General features: G+C 42.7%; 1 pseudogene; it reads left to right on the forward strand.

The window, feature by feature from the left end:
• The first annotated feature begins 1,197 nt into the window (after positions 1 to 1,197).
• Positions 1,198 to 25,020, forward strand: LOC138846034 (E3 ubiquitin-protein ligase TRIM68-like; annotated as a pseudogene).
• Positions 25,021 to 25,562: the final 542 nt, after the last annotated feature.

The following is a 25,562-nucleotide window of genomic DNA, read 5'->3' on the forward strand; positions in this document are numbered from 1 at the left end:
TTGATTTTGTTTTTGCAATCAATCTATCAGGGCCTTTTCACTATCTGACACACCCTGCTTCCCTCCCAGCCTCACTGTATAATCCACTTACCCATTCCTGATTATGAAAAATAACGCTCCATCTGAAATGTTCTGTCTGCCTCCAAACCCAATCTGTCCCAACCATCCTTCCACACCACCACCATCCAACAGCACAACTAGACCTGCAGTCTCCTCCTGAGCGAGTTACAAGTGATACCCACCTCCCAGAGTCCACAGTCTTCACACTAGGGGCTGCACAGTGTGACTCCAACTGAATTACACACACACACACACACACACACACGCTTCCCCTGGGTAAATTAATCCCCCATGACTAAGGGGGCTGGAACTGGGTTCTGCCCTGGCACCCGGGATAGGCAAAGCTTGGAATGGGCCTCACAGAGGTTTGCAGAAGTTTCTCTTTGAGTAGATCACTGAATAAAGTCTGGGATCCAGGCTATTGCAATCTGGGGCAGGTGCCAGCTGGCAGATCCCTCCAAGCGACCAGGCTGTCTGAGCAAATTCCAGGCTTCTTACGCAGCAGTGCGCCTCTCTTTTAAAAAGTTCTCAGAGCCCGGACAAACCTCCTAGGCCTCCCTCCCTGGGAGACAGCATGGCGCAGCCTTCACCAGTAGTGCCTCTGCGGAAGGCCACTGCCCATATATACCTTCTCTGGAAGTCCCAAGGGATCAGGGGATATGAGGAGGAAACAGAGACTTGGGATGCAGGCTCCGCCCAGGCTCCCTAGGAAGGCTGAGTCCTGACTCCTACCCAAAGGGGCTGAGCTCAGGGACTATTTTTCTGACGCCTGCTGAGAGGACTGGGGGGGGGGGGGGTGTCAAGGCAGGGTGGGGGGGCGAGAGAAGAGAAATGACTGGGAAGACAAAGAGGAGTTAGGGGAACGGGGCGCACCCTGGGAAGCACGCAGGCAGAGATACAGTGCCTGTGCTGGGAACGCACGTTCTAAGGGGACCTAGAGCAGCGTCAGGACTTGTCTCCTAGCCTCTTGATGCTGCCACCTTGTGGTCGTATAGGGGCGGTGATTCTGAGGATGAAGCCTCAAGGATCAACGACCTGTCATACTCTTCTGTTCCTGCAAAACAGACAGCGTAGTGTAGTTGATTAAATGTGGGCGTCTGGCAGCAAACAAGCTGGATTCCAACCATTACTAATGGTATGACCACCCTAAGCCTCAGCGAGCTGTGGAAAATAAAGTACTGGCACCTCTCCCGTGAATGTTGGTGTTTATTATTAGTCAAAACAACTGAAAGAGTCAATAAAGTAGGAGGAAACCCAGTTGAGACAGTGCTACCACAGCCAGAGGAAGAAAATGCTTTGAGCAGAACTACTGGACGGCAGCTCCGAAGGTCGCTGAGAGATCAAGCTGTGAAACGACCAAAGATAAAACGCTGCTGGCAACCTGAGACCTATGGGGCAGGGTGGTGAGGACGGAATCTTAAATGTAGCAAGAATAAGGCATGAGTGGGTTGGGAAGAAGTGGAGAAAGTGGATGTCAAGAACTCTTTCAAGACATTTGTATGTGAACAGGAGTGAAATGAGTAGTACTTGAAGAATTGATAGCTCAATAGTTTTTAAAGTGTGAGTTTTGAAGCTGGAGGAGGCTGAACACAAGTTAATGTCAAGAGGATAGAGGATAGGACTAATAGAAAGGCTCCCTGTCCTGTAGTCCTCACATACCTGATGATGTAGATGACATGCAGGCAATAACCCACGGAGAACTTCTGCCTTCCCCTCCTTCTGGTAGCTATGAAGTATCTTGCTTGCTCCCATACCTTCCACAATCTAAAGTAGCCAGACCAATCCCCAGAACTCCAGACATGGCCATGTCTGTTGCACATAAACATCACTCAGGCACCTCAAACTCAACTTCTCACTCATTATTTCTAAGCTGCTTCATCTCATTAACCACGTAGCTCATCATCTCTGGTCCCAATCTGTATCCTGTTTTTCGTCTATTTTCTCTTCCCTGTCATAGAAATGACTCTGTTGTCCAAGCCAGAAACATAGAAGCCATCGTCCCTGCCCTCTCCCTTTTGCTTACTCTCTCTCTCTCCTCCTTCTTCCAACAATATCTAATTGTTCAGCAGGTCTGCTATCTGCTAGATATGTTATGAATCAGATGATCTTTCTCCATCTCCTTTGCCTTTTCTCCAGCCTGCACCAAGATAACCCCTGCCTAAATCATCAGAATAGCTTGTCCCTGGCTCAGCCTGATAAACTGATCAACTTTCCTACCAATCCACTGTTTACACTGTGGCCAGCATGATCTTCCAAACACAAATATGTTCATAGCAACTTTCCACTGCCCTTATAATGAAAGCCTGAAGTTCCAACTCCATAACCCAGTTCATAAAGTCGTCCCTGAGCCATCTTACAATAACTCTCCCATCCCCATCTCTAACATTCTGTCTTTTTACAGCATCTCAGATGTACCAAAATATCCTCACATCCTCAATGTACCATGTTCTTTCAATCTCTTTTACATAGATTCTTCCCCAATGAAAGAAAACCCAACCCACTTCCTGTTCTGATCAACTCAGTCTTCAAGTATCTCTTTAAACAGCTTTCCTTATAAGGACCTTCATGACCAATAATCTTGAGGGAACAAGTTGACTCTTTCGGCCCCTCTTTCACTAACAGCATTTAGCATTGTGAGTGTAATTATTTTTAATGCTTCTGAACAGAACTTATCTTTCTAGATTTTGAGGGGAAGGACACTGACAACTATGTGTCTTTAAAGGAGGATATCTATAGAGCATCCTCTTTCATTCACTCTTATGGAAGAAATTACTTATTTTCTTGCTAATTTTCACTCACAACTCTATTAGCACTATTGAGGTATGGCTAATGGGTAGGTGCCCTAAGTTCTTGGTGGCATCATGAAGTGTTGGCAAAATTTTTTTAATGTAGATTTTTACAGAAATTTTCAAGCATTCATTTTCCCCTTGGCACAGTAAAATGAATATTACCTTGCTGAATGAAGTGGACCATGGTATGACTTTAAAATTAATAACTATCCTCATATTTTTATTTTAATATCTGTCACAAAAAAGAAGGAATAAAACATTCAGCATAAACAGAATGCTAGATGGTCCAAACGATAATGGAGAGCTCTTGCCAACCATATGTTCAATCACTTGGGTTAGGAATCCTACATAAGAACCTACCCAATTCTCCAGCAGTAATCATTACACCCCAGCTTTCACTCACTGTGGTCCCACACAACATTCTTTCAGTTCCTCAAGTGAAAGTCCTTCTCCTTGCACTTCTGAACATGGCTCAAAGTCTTGCTTTGTCTGGAATGATCAACCTCTTTGTTTCCTTCTTCTAAATACAAGTTATTTTTTTAGAGTCCTTTGTAGGTGCTGCTTCTACAAGGAAATCTTTTATGTAAAATATGTTTTATTTCTGTAAGCATCCAAATTCCATTCGCAGCTAATGCCATTTTTTAAAAAATTATTGGAATACAGTATACATACAAATGCATGAAAATGACAAGTAAATGTTTTTTGTCATCTGATCACACTCATAACCAACATCCAAATTAAGAACAAAGCATTACTAGTACCCCAGGAGCCTTCACGACCACCTCATCTCCATTTTTTAACATTTGGATGAAGAGTATATTGTCATTTAGATGGTATAAGTCAATGAAGCACTCTTTATACCTTTACACCAAGGACATAACATCCACATATTTTATTCTCTCTATAGATATTAACTAAAATAAATTTTTAGACAGGTCTTCAAAGAGGGAGGTGCCTTTCTCTGAAGGGAGGAGAGAACCTCCACTTTGACTATGACCGTGTCTAAACAAGATAAGAGTCGGAGAACTCAAGGGGCTTCCATAGCCTTGGAAACTCATGACTGGTGCATAGGGAGATTACTGATGCCATAAACAGGAGTGTCAATTTGTAAAGTCAACAACAGGAGTCACTGTGCACTTACTCCTCATGTAGGATCTCTGTCCTTAATGTGCTGTACACTGAGGCTTAATGCTATAACGAGTACTCAAACAGTATATTTCACTTTGTGTTTCTATGGGGGTGCAAACGATTGAAATCTTTACTTAATGTACACTAAATTGATCCTCTGTAAAAAAAAAAAAAAAAAGAAAAGAAAAGAAACTATCAACTCCCAACTTGACTCTCACTGGGATTAAACATGACAATAGGTCTGATCTGATTTCATCATCATTTAAAAAAAATCATCTATTATTTTTCACTTTATGTTTCTGTGTGGGAGCAAACTGTTGAAATCCTTACTTAATGTATACTAAGCTGATCTTCTGTATATTAAGATAATCGAAAATGAATCTTGATGTGAATGGAAGGGGAGAGGGAGTGGGAAAGGGGAGGGTTGTGGATGGGAGGGACGGTATGTGGGGGGAAGCCATTGTAACCTATGAGTCGTACTTTGGAAATTTATATTCATTAAATAAAAGATAAAAAAAAAAGAAAGATCAACTAAAAAAAATAAATAAAATAAATTTTTAAAAAAATGATATTTGTCTTTTGGGGTCTGGCTTGTTTCACCTAGCATAATGATCTCCAGTTGCATCCATTTTGTTGTAAATGCCAGGATTTCATTCTTTTTATGGCTAATATTCCATTGTGTATATATACTACATTTGCTTTATCCTATCATCAGTGTATAGACATCTAGGCTGATTCCTTTTGTCAGCTATTATGAATTGAACTGCTATAAACATGAGAGTGCAGGTATCTCTTTCATGATAAAATTCCTTTTTTTGTGTTGGAGACACTAACATACATATATGTGTCATAAAAGGCCCACATCCTCCCATGAAAAGATATAGTGCTCACATGTAATGTTCATGTCAGGATGAACATGTCTCCTCGAACAATTTTCATTTATTTATGATTAAAACATTAAAATCTCTTCTTCTAGATTTTTTAAAAATATCCAGTACATTATCAGTGGCTGTAGTCAACAGAGTATAACACAACAGTGTCTGTAATGAAACAGAGCAACAGAACATCTAACTATGACACAGTCCACTTAAATAAACCTTTTTCCATCTCTCCCATACCACCACCGTTGCCAGCCTCTGATAACCACCATTCTACTCTGACCTTCTATGAGATCAACTTCTTTAGATTCCACATATGAATAAGATTATGTACTATTTGCCTTTCCATACCTGGCTTGTTGACTTAACATAATGATCTTCAATTTCACAGACTGATTTTATTTCCTTTGGATACATACCCAGTAGTGGGGTTCCTGAATCATTTGGTGGTTCTAATTTTTTTTAGAAGCCTTCATACTGTTTTCTATAATGATTGTACTATTTTACATTCCCACCAACAGTGTATAAGTGCGGCCTTTCCTCCACATCTTTGCCAGCACTTGCTATCTTTAGCCTTTTTTTAGGCAAACTAACTGGACTGAGGAGATACCTCACAGTGGTTTTGATTTCCATTGCCTTCATAATCAGAGATTTTGAGTGTTTTTCTTTTCATGTACCTATTGTCCAGTTGTATGTCTTCCTTTGAAATATGTCAGGCTGATTCAGAGGCTAGAAGCACCAAAACGGCAAATGCCACATTGTATCATTGTGGTCAAGAGTATTGATAAAAGAATCCATTTTCAATAGAGCACAAAGATTCTAGTATCAGTTTTTATTGCCCAGGTTTGGGACCAAGAACTAAGCTGACGTGCTCAATGGGGCAATAGTGGTATGCCCACCACAGTGAGCCTCCAGAGCAAAATGATGCTATGCCTGCCTGCCATCAATGAGCTACCAGACATCCTTTAATAATTTTATTTTCTATTTAAAGTAGGTTTCTGGAGTTTTTACCTCTCATTATTAGGCAATATTTTGTTTGGCTGGCTCCTGGCTCAGTCTTCTCCTGTCTGTGTCCCTGGCATTGTGAGGTCAGGTCCCTGTAAACACATATTATACACTGAAAAGGAGACCATATAATTTAATCTTTTCTACTATAGAGAATATGATTTCTTTTCCAGAACCTCCTGAATAATTACATAATGCAATTATATAACTGACCACAAAACATTTTCCCAAATTACAGGTTACAATGGCTCTGAGTCATAAAATAATAGCAAATCTTTAAAAATCACTTACATATTTAGAAATGTAATTAAGTCATTTCTGGAGGAAACCAAATTCAAAACCATAGTTATAACAATAACATGCCAATCAACACACCATTGTGATTTTGGGGATACAGCCTGGCTTTATACTCCCCAATGAAGAAACTAAAAACCAATGTAAGAAGAAAGAAAAATAAGGTAATGAACACAAGTGAAATAAACCAAGGAAAAATTATTATAAAGCTATTTTTTAAAATTTAATCGAATATAGCATTTATATCAAAACCAGTAGCAGTGTTTGCTTTGTTGGGCAGCCAACCATCTAAACATCTTGCTATTAGTTGTATGTAATTATTAATAGTTGCTGCTGTAATATATGACAATGTTCTGGTTACAGTCATCCCTTGGTTCTCATGAGGGATTGGTTTCAGGATCCCTGTAAACACCAAAATCTGCAGGTACTCATGTTTCTTATAGAAAATGCCATAATATTTGCATATTGCTACACACATTCTCCCATATACTCAAATTATTTCTAGATTACCAATATCTAATAAAACATAAATGCTGCATATAAAGTTATACTTTATTATTTTGACAATGAGGGCAAGGAAACAGGTTATGCATGTTCAGAACAAATTTTTTTAGAAGTTTTTTTCTTTATATTTTTACATTTATTTTGTTTGAAGTCAGAGAGAGAGAGAGAGAGAGAGAGAGACTTCAATCCACTATCTCACTCCCTAAATGCCTGGAACAGCCAAAGCTGGACCAGGACAAAACAGGAGTCCAAAATTCTATCTGGGTCTCCTATGTGAGTGATAGGGACCCAAGTTCTTGAGCCACTATCTGCTGCCTCCTACACTGCATATTATCAGGAAGCTGGTTAGAAGCTGAGGCAGGACTCAATTCTAGGCACTCCTGAATGGCAAGAGGCAGTTTAACGTAATGTACCATAACATCCGCTCCTCAAATATTTTCAAATCCACAAATGTGGAGCCCACAGATCCAAAGGGCCGGCTGTGTATCTTTTTTGTTTATTTACTTTATAAATCCCACCTACGCACATGCTGCTATATTCCCATCTTGTCCTCTCATTCTAAAACCACCCCCACCACATTCTTGTGAGGTCTTCTCCCTATTTGAAGTCTTTCCTCTGCCTCTGAAGTTGCTCCCTCTTTTCTACTCCATGCTACTCAGTCTCTCTGGATACATTTACCCTAATAAACAATTAGAGTTTTTAAACTCTATTAATTGGCATCTATAGTTTATTTTTACCTAGAAATGTCATGGATTGGTCCATAATGCACATTTTTTTTTAAATCTTTTCTTTATGTTTTACTGTGGAGAGTTTTACTACAATGTGTCATGGTGAAGGTGTTTTCTGGCCATGTCTATTGGGAGTTCTGTGTACTTCCTATACTTGGATGTCTTTCTTTCTCCAGATTGGGGAAGGTTTCTGTTACTATTTCATTAAGAAGGCCTTATAATCCTTTCTCTCTTTCTACACCTTCTGGAACTCCTAGGATCCATATGTTGGTCATTTGATAGTATCTTGTAGATCTTGTAGATCTACAACCATGTTTTTTTTTTTAAGGTTTATTTATTTATTTGAAAGAGCTACACAGAGAGAGGAGAGGCAGAGAGAGAGAGAGAGAGAGAGAGAGACGTCTTCCATCCGATGGTTCACTCCAATTGGCCGCAATGGCCAGAGTTGCACTGATATGAAGCCAAGAGTCAGGAGCTTCTTCAGGGTCTCCCACATGGGTTCAGGGGCCCAAGGACTTCAGCCATCTTCCACTGTTTTCCCAGGCCATAGCAGAGAGCTGGATCAGAAGTGGAGCAGCCAGGTCTCAAACTGGTACCCATATGAGACGCCAGCTCTTCAGGCGAGGGCGTTAACCCACTGCGCCACAGCACCGGCCCCTACAACCATGATTTTAGTTTTATAATTTCTTCTTCTTCTTCTTCTTTTCTTTTTTTATCTAATATTTCCAGAAATTTGTCTTCTAGTTCTAATATTCTTTCTTCTGTCTTACCTAGTCTGTTATTAAGGGTTTCCACTGTATTTTTTATTTGATCTATTGAATTCTTCATTTCTAGTATTTCATTCTGACTTCTCTTTAATATCTGAATTTCTTGGGAGAACTTTTCATTTAGATCATGAATTTGCTTCTGCTTCTAAGTAATCTGATGATTAATTTTTTGAATTCCATTTCTGGCACATCTTCAGTCTCTTCATCTTTACCTTCTATTATTGAAGAGTTGTAGTGTTCCTTTGGGAGGCTCATAGTGTCTTCCATATTCTTATTTAGGTTTGTTTTTTTTTTCCTCTTTTTTGTCATTTGTGTATTTTTTCTTTTTTTGTCTGGTTGCTTTTCTCTTTTTTTGTGTATTTGTGAGTTAGAGGGACATCTATACTTTTAGTGAGTTCCTAGAGGGACATCTATACTTTTAGTGAGTTCCAAGAGGTGTGTGCTGGAAGTGGCCTGGGTGCTCTGTTCAGAATCCCAGGGTGGAGGAGGTATCCAGTGTAAGGCCCCTGTAGGGCTCTGTATCTTTCCTCTGGTTTTTCAGTTAGAGGAAGTTGTTCACTTCTATTGATGTGACCCACCCCTCTCCTCACAGTTGTGGGATGCCCCGGTGTTAGTCTCTGGTGTGTTCAGGGTTATATTGCCTTGCTTAATAAACTGCACCTCTAATCTGTGGAGGTTTTCTGATAGTGAGGTGTCCCTCTGTTATGAGCTGCTATATGTCTGTGCATTGCAAGTGAAAGCACGGAGCCCCACCTCCTGGGTCCATCTCACTTCTCCATTGTGGTGGAGGTAAGTACAAGCTCCTGTGCACAGGGCCCTGCCTACTGGGGCCCAGCTCGCTTCTCAATTGTGGTGGAGGTGGTACAGACTCTGGTGCATGGGGCCCTACCTACTGGGACCCAGCTCGAATCTCAATGGAACAGGCTTGAGTTTTCAATTCTCAGGACTTCTTGTACAGCTTATGCAGTAGGGAAGAAATTCTGAAATGTTGTGGTCCTCATTTCTGGGATGGGGGTGTGGTGAGGTGGCCCCCGCAATTAATGGGTGTGTGCATGGGAGGCAAAGATGGCAGTCCTCTGCTTACATTCAAAAATGTAAACAACAAGATGGCTTCTCCCAGCCAGCTGCAGGTCTGGCTGGGAAGGGGGAAGGGAGATGAGCATGGGGATGCCCAATCTCGTGTTTTTTCCTCTATACCTTTTCTTTTTTTTTTTAACTTTTATTTAATGAATATAAATTTCCAAAGTACGGCTTATGGATTACAATGACTTCCCCCCCATAATGTCCCTCCCACCCGCAACCCTCCCCTTTCCCACTCCCTCTCCCCTTCCATTCACATCAAGATTCATTTTTGATTCTCTTTATATACAGAAGATCAGTTTAGCATACATTAAGTAAAGATTTCAACAGTTTGCTCCCACACAGAAACATAAAGTGAAAAATAATAGATGATTTTTTAAATGATGATGAAATCAGATCAGACCTATTGTCATGTTTAATCCCAGTGAGAGTCAAGTTGGGAATTGATAATTTCTTCTTCTTCTTCTTTTTTTTTTTTACAGAAGATTAGTTTAGTATACATTAAGTAAAGATTTCAACAGTTTGCACCCCCATAGAAACACAAAGTGAAATATACTGTTTGAGTACTCGTTATAGCATTAAGTCTCAATGTACAGCACATTCAGGACAGAGATCCTACATGAGGAGTAAGTGCACAGTGACTCCTGTTGTTGACTTTACAAATTAACACTCCTGTTTATGGCATCAGTAATCTCCCTATGCACCAGTCATGAGTTTCCCAGGCTATGGAAGCCCCTTGAGTTCTCCGACTCTTATCTTGTTTAGACAAGGTCATAGTCAAAGTGGAGGTTCTCTCCTCCCTTCAGAGAAAGGTACCTCCTTCTTTGAAGACCTGTTCTTTCCACTGGGATCTCATTCACAGAGATCTTTCATTTAGGGTGTTTTGTTGTTGTGTTTTTTTGTTTTGTTTTGTTTTGGTTCTGGTTTTGGTTTTTTTTTTTTTGCCAGAGTGTCTTGGCTTTCCATGCCTGAAATACTCTCATGGGCTTTTCAGCCAGATCCGAATGCCTTTAGGGCTGATTCTGAGGCCAGAGTGCTGTTTAGGACATCCGCCATTCTATGAGTCTGCTGAGTATCTCACTTCCCATGTTGGATCACTCTCCCCTTTATTTATTCCATCGGTTAGTGTTAGCAGGTACTAGACTTGTTTATGTGCTCCCTTTGACTCTTAGTCCTTTCATTATGATCAATTGTGAACTGAAATTGATCACTGGGACTAGTGAGATGGCATTGGTACATGCCACCTTGATGGGATTAAATTGGAGTCCCCTGGTATGTTTCTAACCCTACCATTTGGGGCAAGTCAGCTTGAGCATGTCCCAAATTGTACATCTCTTCCCTCTCTTATCCCCACTCTAATGTTTAACAGGGATCACATTTCAGTTAAATTTCAACACTTAAGAGTAACTGTGTATTAATTACAGAATTAAACCAGTCATATTAAGTAGAACAGACAAAAAAAATACTAAGAGGGATAATGTATTAAGTTGTTAACAGTCAGGGTTATGCTGATCAAGTCACCGTTTCTCATAGTATCGATTTCACTTCAACAGGTTTCCTTTTTGGTGTTCAGTCAGTTGTCACCGATCAGGGAGAACATATGGTATTTGTCCCTTTGGGACTGACTTATTTCACTCAGCATGATGTGTTCCAGATTCCTCCATTTTGTTGCAAATGACTGGATTTTGTTGTTTCTTACTGCGGTATAGTATTCTAAAGAATACATATCCCATAATTTCTTTATCCAGTCTACCGTTGATGGGCATTTAGGTTGGTTCCAGGTCTTGGCTATTGTGAATTGTGCTGCAATAAACATTAGGGTGCAGACCGCTTTTGTGTTTGCCAATTTAAATTCCTTTGGGTAAATCCCAAGGAGTGGGATGGCTGGGTCGAACGGTAGGGTTATCTTCAGGTTTCTGAGGAATCTCCAGACTGACTTCCATAGTGGCTTAACCAGTTTGCATTCCCACCAACAGTGGGTTAGTGTCCCTTTTTCCCCACATCCTCACCAGCATCTGTTGTTGGTAGATTCCTGTATGTGAGCCATTCTAACCGGGGTGAGGTGAAACCTCATTGTGGTTTTGATTTGCATTTCCCTGATTGCTAGTGACCTTGAACATTTTTTCATGTGCCTGTTGGCCATTTGGATTTCCTCTTTTGAAAAATGTCTATTGAGGTCCTTGGCCCATCTCTTAAATGGGTTGTTGGTTTTGTTTTTGTGGAGTTTCTTGATCTCTTTGTAGATTCTGGTTATTAACCCTTTATCTGTTGCATAGTTTGCAAATATTTTTTCCCATTCTGTCGGTTGTCTCTTCACTCTCCTGACTGTTTCTTTGGCAGTACAGAAACTTCTCAATTTGATGCAATCCCAATAGTTGATTTTGGCTTTGACTGCCTGTGCCTCCCGGGTCTTTTCCAGAAACTCTTTGCCTGTGCCAATATCTGGAAGGGTTTCTCCAATGTTCTCTAATAACTTGATGGGGTCAGGACGTAGATTTAGGTCTTTAATCCACGTTGAGTGGATTTTTGTGTAAGGTGTAAGGTAGGGGTCTTGCTTCATGCTTCTGCACGTGGAAATCCAGTTTTCCCAGCACCATTTATTGAATAGACTGTCCTTGCTCCAGGAATTGGTTTTAGATCCTTGATCAAATATAAGTTGGGTGTAGATGTTTGGGTTGATTTCTGGTGTTTCTATTCTGTTCCATTGGTCTATCCATCTGTTTCTGTACCAGTACCATGCTGTTTTGATTACAACTGTCCTGTAGTATGTCCTGAAGTCTGGTATTGTGATGCCTCCGGCTTTGTTTTTGTTGTACAAGATTGCTTTAGCTATTCGAGGTCTCTTGTGCCTCCATATGAATTTCAGCATCATTTTTTCTAGATCTGCGAAGAATGTCTTTGGTATCTTGATTGGGATTGCATTGAATCTATAAATTGCTTTTGGGAGAATGGACATTTTGATGATGTTGATTCTTCCAATCCATGAGCATGGAAGATTTTTCCATTTTTTGGTATCCTCTTCTATTTCTTTCTTTAAGATTTTGTAATTCTCATCGTAGATATCTTTAACATCCTTGGTTAAGTTTATTCCAAGGTATTTGATTGTTTTTGTAGCTATTGTGAATGGGATTGATCTTAGCAGTTCTTTCTCAGCCATGGCATTGCTTGTGTATACAAAGGCTGTTGATTTTTGTGCATTGATTTTATATCCTGCCACTTTGCCAAACTCCTCTATGAGTTCCAATAGTCTCTTAGTAGAGTTCTTTGGATCCCCTAAGTAAAGAATCATATCGTCTGCAAAGAGGGATAGTTTGACTTCTTCCTTCTCAATTTCTATTCCTTTAATTTCTTTTTCTTGTATGATGGCTCTGGCTAAAACTTCCAGAACTATGTTAAATAGAAGTGGTGAGAGTGGGCATCCCTGTCTGGTGCCAGATCTCAGTGGAAATGCTTCCAACTTTTCTCCATTCAATAGGATGCTGGCTATGGGCTTTTCATAAATTGCTTTGATTGTATTGAGGAATGTTCCTTCTATACCCAATTTGCTTAGAGTTTTCATCATGAAAGGGTGTTGAATCTTATCAAATGCTTTCTCTGCATCTATTGAGATAATCATATGGTTTTTCTTCTGCAGTCTGTTAATGTGGTGAATCACATTGATTGATTTGCGAATGTTGAACCATCCCTTCATACCAGGGATGAATCCCACTTGGTCTGGGTGGATGATTTTCCTGATGTGTTCTTGTATTTTATTGGCGAGAATTTTATTGAGGATTTTTGCATCTATGTTCATCAGGGATATTGGTCTATAATTTTCTTTCAGTGCTGCATCTTTCTCTGGCTTAGGGATTAAGGTGATGCTGGCTTCATAGAAAGAATTTGGGAGGATTCCATCTTTTTCGATTGCTCTGAATAGTTTGAGAAGAAATGGAATTAGTTCTTCTTTAAATGTCTGGTAGAATTCAGCAGTGAATCCATCTGGTCCTGGGCTTTTCTTTGTTGGGAGGGCCTTTATTACTGTTTCAATTTCTGTCTCAGTTATGGGTCTGTTTAGGCTTTCGATGTCTTCCTGGTTCAATTTAGGCAGGTTGCATGTGTCCAGGAATCTATCCATTTCTGATAGGTTTCCCTGTTTGCTGGCATACAAGTCCTTGTAGTAATTTCTGATGATTCTTTTTATTTCTGTGGTGTCTGTTGTTACATTTCCTTTTTCATCTCTGATTTTATTGATTTGGGTCTTTTCTCTTCTTTTTTTAGTTAGTTGGGCCAATGGGGTGTCAATTTTGTTTATTTTTTCAAAAAACCAGCTCCTCGTTTGGCTGATTTTTTGTAATGTTTTTTTGGATTCAATCCTGTTGATTTCTCCTCTGATTTTAATTATTTCTCTTCTCCTACTAGATTTGGGTCTGATTTGCTGTAGGTTTTCTAGATCCTTGAGGTGAATTGAAAGCTCATCTATTTGGTGCCTTTCCAATATCTTGATGTAGGCACCTATTGATATAAACTTTCCTCTTAACACTGCTTTTGCTGCGTCCCATAAGTTTTGGTATGTTGTGCTGTTATCCTCATTTACTTCCAGAAAATTTTTGATTTCTCGTTTAATTTCTTCTATGACCCATTGTTCATTCAGGAGCATGTTGTTCAATCTCCATGTGTTTGTGTATGCTCTAGGGATTCCTGAGTTGCTAATTTCCAACTTCATTCCTTTATGGTCTGAGAAGCTGCATGGTATGATTCTAATTCTTTTGAATTTGCTGAGACTTGCTTTATGGCCTAGTATGAGGTCAATCCTAGAGAAGGTTCCATGTACTGCTGAGAAGAATGTGAAATCTTTAGCTGTAGGATTGAAAGTTCTGTATATATCTGTTAGATCCATTTGGGCTATAGTGTCATTTAAATCTACTGTATCCTTGTTGATCTTCTGTCCTGTTGATCTGTCTATTTCTGAGAGTGGAATATTGAAGTCCCCCAGTACTATTATATTGGGGTCTAAGTCTCCCTTTAAGTCCGTTAACAAATCTTTTAGATAAACCGGTGCCCTGTAGTTAGGTGCATATACATTGATAATTGTTATATCTTCTTGTTGTATTGATCCCTTAATCATTATATAGTGTCCCTCTTTGTCTCTCTTAACAGTTTTTGTGGTAAAGTTTATGTTGTCCGATATTAAGATGGCTACGCCCGCTCTTTTTTCATTTCTGTTGGCATGGTATATCTTTTTCCAGCCTTTCACTTTCAGTCTGTATGGATCTTTGTTGGAAAGATGTGTTTCTTGTAAGCAGCAAATAGATGGGTTTTGTTCCTTAACCCAATCAGCCAATCGGTGTCTTTTAACTGGACAGTTCAGGCCATTAACGTTCAATGTGACTAATGATAAGTGGTAACTTTGCCCTGCCATTTGCCAAAGATAAGTTCTAATATATGCTTTGAATTCCCTGTGATCTTTTGCTGTGAGGTTTCCTTCCTTTACCTTCTTTCATACTGATGACCATGTTTCTGTGTTTCTGTGTGTAACACATCTTTAAGCATCTTTTGCAGGGCTGGACGAGTGGCGACAAATTCTTTCAATTTCCATTTGCTATGAAAAGTCTTTATTTCACCTTCATTCACAAATGATAGCTTTGCAGGATATAATATTCTGGGCTGGCAGTTGTTCTCTCTTAGTACCTGGGCTATATCTCGCCATTCCCTCCTAGCTTGTAGGGTTTCTGATGAGAAGTCAGCTGTGAGTCTGATCGGAGATCCTCTGAGAGTAATTTGACGTTTCTCTCTTGCTCATTTTAGGATCTTTTCTTTGTGTTTCACTGTGGAGAGTTTAATTACAATGTGCCATGGTGAGGATCTCTTTTGGTCGTGTTTATTAGGGGTTCTGTGAGCTTCCTGTACTAGGATTTCTCTGTCCTTCTCCAAACCTGGGAAATTTTCTGCTAATATCTCACTAAAAAGGCCTTCTAATCCTTTCTCCCTCTCCATGCCTTCAGGTACTCCTAGAACCCGAATGTTGGGTTTTTTAATAGTATCCTGAAGATTCCCGACAATATGTTTTAGATTTCTAATTTCCTCTTCTTTTCTTTGGTCTGACTGTATCCTTTCCTGTTCTCTGTCTTCTAAGTTCGATATTCTCTCTTCTGCTTCACCCATTCTGTTTGTAAGGCTCTCTATTGTGTTTTTCATTTGATCTATTGAATTCTTCACTTCATTATGATTTCTCGTCACTATCACAGTTTCCTGTTGTACTAGTTGTTTTGTTTCATTTTGATTCCTCCTTAATATTTCATTTTCATGAGAGAGATTTTCTATCTTGTCCATTAAGGATTTCTGTAGTTCAAGAATTTGTTTTTGAGAACTTCTTAATGTTCTTATCAATTTTTTGAGATCTGCTTCTTGCATTTCTTCTATCTCATCATCTTCATAATCTTGAATTGGGGTGTCTTTTTCATTTGGGGGCGTCATGGTGACTTCCTTGTTTTTATTACCTCAGTTTTTGCGTTTGTTATTTGGCATATTGGAGATATTTGGTTTCTTCACTGTGGTGCTTTTTCTTGTTATACTATGACTCTAGATTAAGTGGACTGTCTGTTTTTGATGGAGCCTTAGTGGCTTGAGATGGGTGTGGCCTGAGAGCTCTGTTTGGTGTGTCAAAGGTGACACTCCCAGGTTAGGCGTGGTCGATCTCTCTCTCTCTCTTTCTTCCTTTTTTTATTCAAAAGGGAAGTAATTCTGCACAGCTCACGTTCCAGTGCTGGTGTGTTGAGTCTGCCACTGTTGTCCTGAACCGTGGGCTCCCACGCTCTCCACGCAGGTCCACTGTGAATCACACGTTCCGGAAGAGTTTCTTCTGCTGTTTCCTCCCCTATTCTTCCTTGAACCTGCAGTATCTCCACTTTTATTAAACTGTCTCTCCCCGGACTATCAGTGTGCTCCCTTCCTAGTCCGCCATCTTGCCTCCTCCCCCCTCTATACCTTTTCTTTTTTTTTTTTTCCTGCATGGAACTTTAAAAGCAGTTCACCAAGCTCTCCCTCCCACTGCTATTTGCAGCTCCATGGACCTGTGATTTCCCATCTCAGCTGGTCTGCTGGGGGCTGGCGCTAGCCTCCCCAATCCACACCTCTGCCACACCTCCACCTCTTCCCTTTCTTATTTTCTTTCAGTGCAGACCTGCCCAGTCTCTGTTGGTCTCCTGGGCTTTCCATCACGAATTTCCCATAGCTCTGTCTCCGGATGTATCTTTTCTCCTTTTTATCTATCTATTTTTCCCCATGTGACTTGGAACATCCTGTTGTTATATCGCCATCTTGGGACCAAGAAGCTTTTTTTTTTTTTCACAACATACAATCTTGCTGACCCTTCAATGCAGGAGCATATTCAGAAAGGTTTTCCAGCTCCTCTAGGCAGAATTCTCCACCTTTACTCCTAAACTCACTGCCCCATCCACCTCTGACCTCCTTCTTGTGCCTGATTCAGAGTGGTAAAAAGTCCTGGAGCTGTGCTACTCTCAGCTGAGATTTTTTTCTCTTTTGTCTAGGGCCAGCATTGAGTGGATAGGGGAGGGGGACCCTAACTCCCCTACTCGAACACTTCCAAGGTGCCAGCCTTACCTTCTGGAAACAGAAGTCCCTGAAAAAATTAGGCAAAAACAAAAAGTTCCAACTCATTCTTAAGGGATGCAGAAGGAGCCCTTCAGGGTGGAATGGGGTGACTTTCTGAGCTTCTCCCTTCTGAGCCTCCCCTCCTCTCCTAGAAGGTCCTGCTGACTGTTATTCTACTACCACAGACAGCAATCTCCTCCTGTTTAATGTTCACGCCCTAGACTGTAAAGAACTTGATGGGGCTGTGGTGATTCTTCCTCAGAATTGTGAGAGGAAAATCAATCAAGGGTTTCACATTAAGTCAGGTTGGCTGGCATGAAATATAGGCAGTCTCTGGTGTTCCAGAAAGTCAGGCCCAAGGCTTTATACCGGCTCCCACCCTACTTTAGATGCACTTTGCCAGTGTCTGTACCTCTTGCCCTGCCTCTCACCCAGTTCTCTGCCATTGCTTCTCCTTTGGTTCCACTGATACCCTAGCTATGCACCATCCCACACATAGCCACTTGCCTGTTGTCCTGGTCAATCTTGGATTCAGGGCAGAAAGTTGGATTCTGCAGATCCTCACCTAGACACATCAGTCTGCCACTCACAGCAAAAGTAGGCGCAATGAAGGAAGCTTAGGAGAGCTTCTCTGCCTTCCAAATCCCCCTATCAAGCCTTCCCTTGTGAACACAAACCCCCTCACCAGCTACCTGAAGGTACCCTGTTGCCAGGACCCAAGAGTCAGCCACAGTTACAAATTGCCAAGTTACATGTGAAAAGTATCTTGCCAATAATGATTATAACTTCACAAAAACTCCAGAGAAGCACAGCCAACTTGACCTTACTATTTTTGAGGGCAGAGACCATGTAACTAAAATTAAAGTACTCAGTGTTGCCAAAAATTGGTGCTCAAAACATCTTAGGAAGTAGTGTCTGGTTAGAATCCTGGCTATTCAGCTTCCAAACCAGATTTCTGATAATGTGCATTCTGGGAAGCAGCAGATGATGGATCAAGTACTTTGGTCCCTACCTCTCACCTGGGAGAACTAGAAGGAGTTCCAGGTTCCTGGCTTTGGCCTGGCTCAGCCCCATTGTTGTGGGCATTTGAGGATTGAGCCAGCAGATGGAAGATATCATCTTCTCTCTCCATGTCTCTCATTCTCTTTCATTCAACCTTCCAAAGAAATGAAGTTTTAAAATAATAATAAAGAGTACAGACTCCCTGAAAATAAATTCTTAAAATGGTTTGTTTCAGTTAATCCATTTGATATAGAACAACCCTTAAAATTGGGTCTGTTCTCTTGATGTGGCCGATCACTGATATCTGGGTGGTAGAAGAAAGGAGGCATCTATTGCAGAGGACAGAACAAGGAATCCCATAGGTAGCAGTTAATTCCAGGGCTTGCTGAGTGGGCTGTGTAGGTTCTTATGGATTGAAGTTGGGATGAGAGGTACATGTTCAGCATATGTGCAGGTTACTTCCTTATTGGCCAGGGGTGCTCATGGTCTTCCTTTAACAGGTCAGAATGCCGTGTTCCTTTCTTTTTTTAAGATTTGTTAATTAATTTGGAAGTCAAAGCTACAAAGAGAGAAAGAGATCATCTATCCATTGGTCACTCCCCAGATGGCCACAATGGCCAGGGCTGAGCCAGGCCAAAGCCAGGAGCCAGGAGCTTCTTCCAGGTCTCCCACATGAATGGCAGAGGCCCAACCACTTGGGCCATCTTCCACTGCTTTTCCCAGACAAGTAGCATGGAGCTGGATTAAAGTGGAGCACCCAGGACACAAACCTGGTGCCCATGTGGGATACCAGTGCTGCAGGCAGCAGCTTTACCCACCATACCACAACAGAGGCCCCAGGATACAGTGTTCTTGAGGGAATTTTTGGATGGCCAAGTGGGCTTTAGTCAGTGTGGGGTCTATATGCAGGTGGTGGTTGCTTTCTGCCCTGAACCTGGAATTCCCTGAAAAACAAACCCCTTGAGACAACAGTGACCATCAGGACATTATCTGCTGGAGAAGCAAATGGCCTCATGACTCTGGAGATTACAACTTTGTAGGGCCAAATGTATCACTTCCTCAATTCAGTGAGCTAAGTCCAATAAGTGGTGAGCATTTCTAAGGGCAGAGTGAGGCCACTGTAAACAGGGTCTACATCCAAAGAGCTGTACCAGGACTTGGTTTCTCCTTCACTGTTCTAGTAGAGCAGCCAGCTCTCCAGATTCAGGGGAAGCAGAGGGTACAGCTCAGACCTCAGGCACTTCCTCATGCACACACTTCTTCTCTTCCTCCCCCTCTGGTCTGTCCTCCACACAATCCATTTGTTTCAGAAATTTTCTGGGCCACACCTCTCAGATTTTCAACCATGGCTTGTACGTGACATTGGCGAGAGGATTCAAAGAGCATCCAACCTAACAAGAAGCAGCTCATCTTCAATTGGAGAATTTCCTGGCTATTTTCCATGCAGGCAGGATGTGTCTTCACTTGTTTATTCAACAAACATCAAACATCGAAGTACTCGGGAAAGGTTTAGGTCCTGGGAGTACAAAAAAAAAAAAAAAATCAGAGTCGAGTCTTAAGCAGCAGTTTGCATGTGCGCCTGTGTGCCTGTGTATTTGGGTAAGGGAAGGGTACCAGTTTGTTTTGTTTTTAATTATTTTAATGACAGTTTGTGACCAGGGACTCCACTTCTGCTCCAACATTCCCCAATATCTGCCTCTAAATCCAAAGGCAGGCTGTCGCAGTATTGATGTGAAGTTGCCCACAGAAGCATTTCAGGGTGACTAAGTCAAGCAAACTCAGGAGGGACTTCTGTTTTGCTGCTGTTGTTCATGAAAACGCAGTATATGAAGCCTGACGCAGTAAAGGGCGCACACCTTGCAAAGAACCGCGGAGTCACTGCATGTACATGCCCAGTTCCATGCTAAATTAGGTCACAGAACCAGACCTGATCTCATAAACTGCTGAGTTAAACACGGAAAACTGGCAAATACATAGCAACCGACCTTAGCACCTGGGCGGCTTCATCCAGGAGCCTCAGCCATTCGATCCTTCCAGGAATTGTTTAGGCGCTCTGGGTCAGGGTTGAAGCCAGAAAATCTTGGAGGTACAGGAAATACACTCACACCCTTGGAGGCATCCCCTATCTCCAATTGGCTGGAGTTGTCCTACTTGCTGTCTGTGATTGGCTGCTCCCACCCAGACTCCGCCAGCTGGGAGGCCCCTGGGCTCTACCTGACGCTGATTGGCTTTGGTCTTGTGGGCAGGACCTGGAATCCTGGTAGAGATGGTGAGATGTCAGCCGCAGACTGACAGCCCTGAAGTCTGGGATCTTGCAGGCTCACCTTAGCCATCACAGACCCTCGCGCTGCCTGTGGGACCTGCCCAGCACTCAGGGCCCAGGAGGTGACTGTCCCCCTCCTTCCTCCTTGGTCTTTCCTGAAGAATCTTTTCCAGGCCCCAACCCCTCCCTTAAATGCCTTTTCCAGACTGGGCCTCCACCCTGCCAAAGGCACGTTGGAAAAACTAAACAAGTAATTAAGTTTTGTCAAAGAAAGTTACAGGTGACAAAAAGTAAAGCATTCTACCAGGTACTCTACTGAAGAGCGAGATAATTACTCATGCCCAGATCCTCTTTGCAGAAGACACCATTTCTAACTTTCTCATGTTTGGATCTTTTCATGGCTCTGAATCAAAATCATAAACTTCCTTCGCATTTTTTTTATTTATCATTTGGGTTGGTTTTTTTGTTTTGTTTGCCTCACTTTCCTACTGTCACGGTCTTCTCAATTTTCTTTCTTCTTTCTTCTTTTTTAAAAAGATTTATTCATTTGGGCCGGCGCCGTGGCTCACTAGGCTAATCCTCCGCCTTGCGGCGCCGGCACACCGGGTTCTAGTCCCAGTCGGGGCGCCGGATTCTGTCCCGGTTGCCCCTCTTCCAGGCCAGCTCTCTGCTGTGGCCCGGGAGTGCAGTGGAGGATGGCCCAAGTCCTTGGGCCCTGCACCCCATGGGAGACCAGGATAAGTACCTGGCTCCTGCCATCGGATCAGTGCGGTGCGCCGGCCGCAGCGCGCCAACCGCGGCAGCCATTGGAGGGTGAACCAACGGCAAAAGGAAGACCTTTCTCTCTGTCTCTCTCTCTCACTGTCCACTCTGCCTGTCCAAAAAATAATAATAATAATAATAATAATAAAAGATTTATTCATTTGAAAGGCAGAGTTAACAGAGAGAGAGAGATCTTCCATCTGTTGGTTCACTCCCCAAATGGCCTCAGTGGCCAGGGCTGGGCCATGCAGGAGCTGGGAGCCAGGAGCTGCTTCTGGGTCTCCCACTTCGGGGACCCCCATGTGTGGGTACAGGGCCCAAGTATTTGGGCCATCTTAACTACTTTCTCAGACAAATTAGCAGAGACAGATTGTAAGTAGAGCAGCTGGGATGCAAACTGGGGCCCATATGGGATGCTGGACAGTGCGTTAACCCACTGCACCACAGCACCAGCCCTCTTGTCAATGTTCAATTGCTATTTTGGGTGTTCTGTTGATCTTTATAGCTTTAAATGTAGAGATCAAGCTCTCTGTACTGCTCTGAAAGCTTTACACAGTAGTTCTTGGTGCCCCCACTGCCATAGATGAGGGCATTATTATTTCTTATACATCCAACCTATTTTCACCTATATCTCAACATTTATATTTGGTTCTGATGTAAACAAATGTTTGAGGCACTCTTCTTGGTGTAGAGGAAATTTCAGTTAATAAAATAAACAATGTCCCTATCCACATAAAACTTCTAGTGTGAGAACTAAGACCATAAATGCATGGCAAGTGATGCCAAGTGTGATCGTAGAGGAGCCAGTATTTAGCTTAAAGGTTGGGATACCCACATCCTGTATCAGTACCTAGCTCTGAGTCCAGGCTTTATCTCCTGACCCCAGTCCCTGCTAATTCCTGGGAGTCAGTGGTGATAGCTCAAGTGATTGGATCCCTGCCGAGCTCCCAGCTCCTGCCTTGGCTTCTGTGAGCCTTTGGGAAGTGCCAGAGCATGGCAGCCTTCTCTATCTTTCTCTCCTCCTCTCAATTTTTAAAACGGCAAGAGAGAATATAGGAACACTTATGAGGCCAGAACTGCAGGAACCCAAGTAAGGCAGAATGAATGTACATGGGACCTGCGGTTTGGGCACACTTGCTGTTTCAAGAGTGAAGAAAGATTTATATAGGATGCCTGTGATACAGCTAGGATGGGGGTTGGACAGGGGTGCTGGAGAGCCAGGCCAGGCTCTGCAGTTGGTTAGTGGTTTGGCAAAACTGGGTTGTGGGATACTGGATCCAGAGTTTTGTACTGATAACAGAAAGAAGAAAAGCAGGAGGCAGGGAGGCAAGTGAGAAGGCATGACCTGTGGTACCCTGTAATAGAGCCCTGTAAGATTTACTGCCCTGTTTCCTCCAGGAAGCCCTACAGGACTATCCTAAACCAAAGTAATGTCTCTCTTGCATTTATATTATATCTTGAAGCTAGAGAGGTCAAGTAATTTGTTCAATACAGAATGATGGATCCACAAGCCAAGTATCTATAAAAAGAAAACGATAATGATTTATACCCAGGTTTGTGAAATAAGTTAATTAATGTAAATTAATTAATGTAAATTAATTAATGTAAAAATCACAGAACAATGACTGGCATGTGGTATAAGTTCTCAAGTAGTGTTTGCTATTGACGTGTGCTGTCAATCACTTAAATTACGAAAGCACCTAGGGCTTAGGAACTATTTCCTACGTCTAGCTGGCTTATTCGTTCAACAAATGTTTATTCAGCAACAATTGCAAGGCAGGCACTGTTTAGTGGCTAAAGAAACAGCAGTTCCCAATACAGCTCTTTGCTTTACAGAGTTTTGCTAGTAACACACTGTGGCAACATGCGTGAAAAAATATTGCCGACTCAGCAATATTTTGCCCTTAACAATTCAACCTGCATAACCATATGTGGCCCTGGGAAAAATCTCAGCTGTCTTGCGGGAGTAATGACTTCATTAACATGGGTTTGATTATCCTCAGATGAGCTTTGCTTTTATCGTCCCTGGGCGTGCTGTTTCATCTCTGCTTCTACCACACCTCTGAAAGCTGAGGAGAATGGCTGTTTGGTGAAGAGTAATTAGGTTAGTACTAGAGAAGTGGGCAGGGGCTTACAGGGCATGGGAAAGAACTGCTATTTCCCTGATATTTTCTGTTTTAGTGGACAGCATAAAAAAGTAACTGAGCATATAGGCAACGGACTTCAGGCATATTATCTTTTCTATCTTCAAGTATGCAAACATACAGTTGTCCCTCAGTATCCACAGGGGATTGCTTCTGAGGCCCCTGCAGGTACCAAAATCCACGAATGCTCAAATCCTTTTTAGAAATGACCTTACATTACATACCAAGATATCAAATTTTATATAACCTTGCCCGAGTTCAAGAGGAACATTACTGATTCATAGAGCAAGACTGGAGTGAGAATGATCTGGTAGAACAAACCCAGAGGAGTTGACCAACTGAGTGAAACCTGAGAACCACATGTTCACCTCCTGTGGTTTGAGTCATAGGGCCCAGTCAGGGCTTCAGTTAGGAAAGACAATGCCTATTATACAAAATCAATGAAGGATCCAAGAAAGAAATGTGTTTCAGCCTCTAGTTACTTTAATTATTCTTTTTTGATCTCTCTGTCCTGTTAGTTTTTCCTCTTACTTGTTTTTCTTTTCTTTTCCTCAGGCATTGTATGAAGTAGATCACCCAAGAAGGGCAAAGACTACCTCGAGGTTCTCAGCTCTGAGTGTCAGCCTTTCTCCCTGTGGTACACCTCTTCCTTTCCTGCTGCAAAACACATGCCTGCCCCTAATATGTGCCACAAACAGTTTGCGGCTCAACCAAATAATACCCCACATCTCTTCTCGGTGCGGAGGGGCACCTCACTATGTCCCTGGCCAATCTCATCATCCCTAAGATAAGGTCCATGTGGCAGAACCAGGACTCCTGACCCCAAGGTTCACCCTCCTCCACCAAAAGCAAATCTTGGAGCCCACAGAGGCCAGAAGCGGTCTATGAGCTAAAGGTGGTTTGCAGTGTGCCAGGACTCAGAGATCTACTGAAGACACATGCAGGGAGTGGATGCTGGGGGAGATTGTGATGGGGAGTGGGGAGGACCCCTTCCAGTGAAATAAAATATTCCAGTTCCCTCGGGATGCCCTGTGCACCCCCCCCCACCTCCCACCACTTAAGAATTTGGTGGTGGTTTGTCAGACAGACCTCACTCCTGTCCCTGGCTCTATTACGGATGCGGCCAATTGAGGCTTTTTTTTTTTTTAAGAGATTTATTCGAAAGTCAGAGTTACACAGAGAGAGGAGAGTTAGAAAGAGAGATGTCTTCCATCCGCTGGTTCACTCCCCAGTTGGCCGCAATGGTGGGGGCCAGGAGCTTCTTCCAGGTCTCCCTCACAGGTGCAGGGCCCAAGGACTTGGGCCATCTTCTACTGTTTTCCCAGGCCATAGCAGAGAGCTGTATTAGAAGTGGAGCAGCCAGGACTTGAACCAGCGCCCATATGGAATGCCGGCACCTCAGGACAGGGCATTAACCCACTGCACCACAGAGCCAGCCCCCCAGTCAGGGCTTTTTGCCTGAGCTGATTTGCTCCTGGATCCAGATACTGCTCACTCCCACCTCGTCATGCCTGAGGACAGAAGTGTGCGTGTGTGTGTGTGTGTGTGTGTGTGTACTATGGAGACACCAAGCAAAATCTGCCTGACAATTCGGAGAGATTTTACCACTACAGTGTTGTCCTGGGCAGCCAGTGTGTCTCTTCCGGCCAGCCCTACTGGGAGGTGGAGGTGGGACCCCAGTTGGAATGAGGCCTGGGAGTCTATAAGGGAAATATAGACTGTAAAGGGGTGGTCTACTTATCCCCCAACTATGGGTTCTGGGTGATAAGGCTGAGGAATGGAAATGCATGCCAGGCAGGCACTGACGAACCCACACTCCTCTCCTTGCCAGTCCCTCCACGCAGGGTTGGAGTCTTCCTGGATTATGAGGTCCATGATACAACATGAGTGACAAGGTTCCCACATTTTCACTTTCCCCCATGCTTCCTTCACTGGATACTACCTTCCCTATGTTAGTCCTTGCTACAGCAATGGAGCCAACAACACTGCTGCCCTGGTTATCTGCTCCCTGGACACAGAAGAGTAAGGGAGCTGCTATCCTGAGCAACACCCTGGGAACTTGGCCTGGCCTGCAGAGGTCCAGGAGGAGCCTGCCACTGAACAGTGTCCCCTTGAACCAAGCTGAGCCCAGAATCCAGGGATCTCTCTGCTTCAACCAGTGCTCTCTTGCTTCCAGACTCCAGTGGAGCACTAAACCACTCGCATAAAGAATCCAAGGCTAAATGAGCATGATAGCCCATCAGGGAAATGTGACAGGGCTGGTGGTGGGGAGAAGAGCAGTTTTTGGATAATGTGTTGGTGTGAGAATCAGGACTCTGTCCCTTCTGTAGCTCATGCCTCACTTCCCAAATTCCTTTCTGTGTTCATAATTAAGTCAAGGAGGATGGTGCAGTGGACACAACCCTGAGGAAACCTTGAGTAGGGTTAACCAGCCAGAGGAGTGCTATCCCTGTTCAGAGCTGGCAGCTCTGCTGAGGCCAGTCTGGGGCTGCCACACCTTACGTCAGATTCCACTTCTGGGCAACCTGCAGTGGACCCTACTTAGCTCTCTGTCCTCCTGACTGGGGA

Source organism: Oryctolagus cuniculus, chromosome 1, assembly GCF_051225735.1.
Source record: "Oryctolagus cuniculus isolate XC-2025 breed Fujian yellow rabbit chromosome 1, ASM5122573v1, whole genome shotgun sequence".
NCBI lineage: Eukaryota > Metazoa > Chordata > Mammalia > Lagomorpha > Leporidae > Oryctolagus > Oryctolagus cuniculus.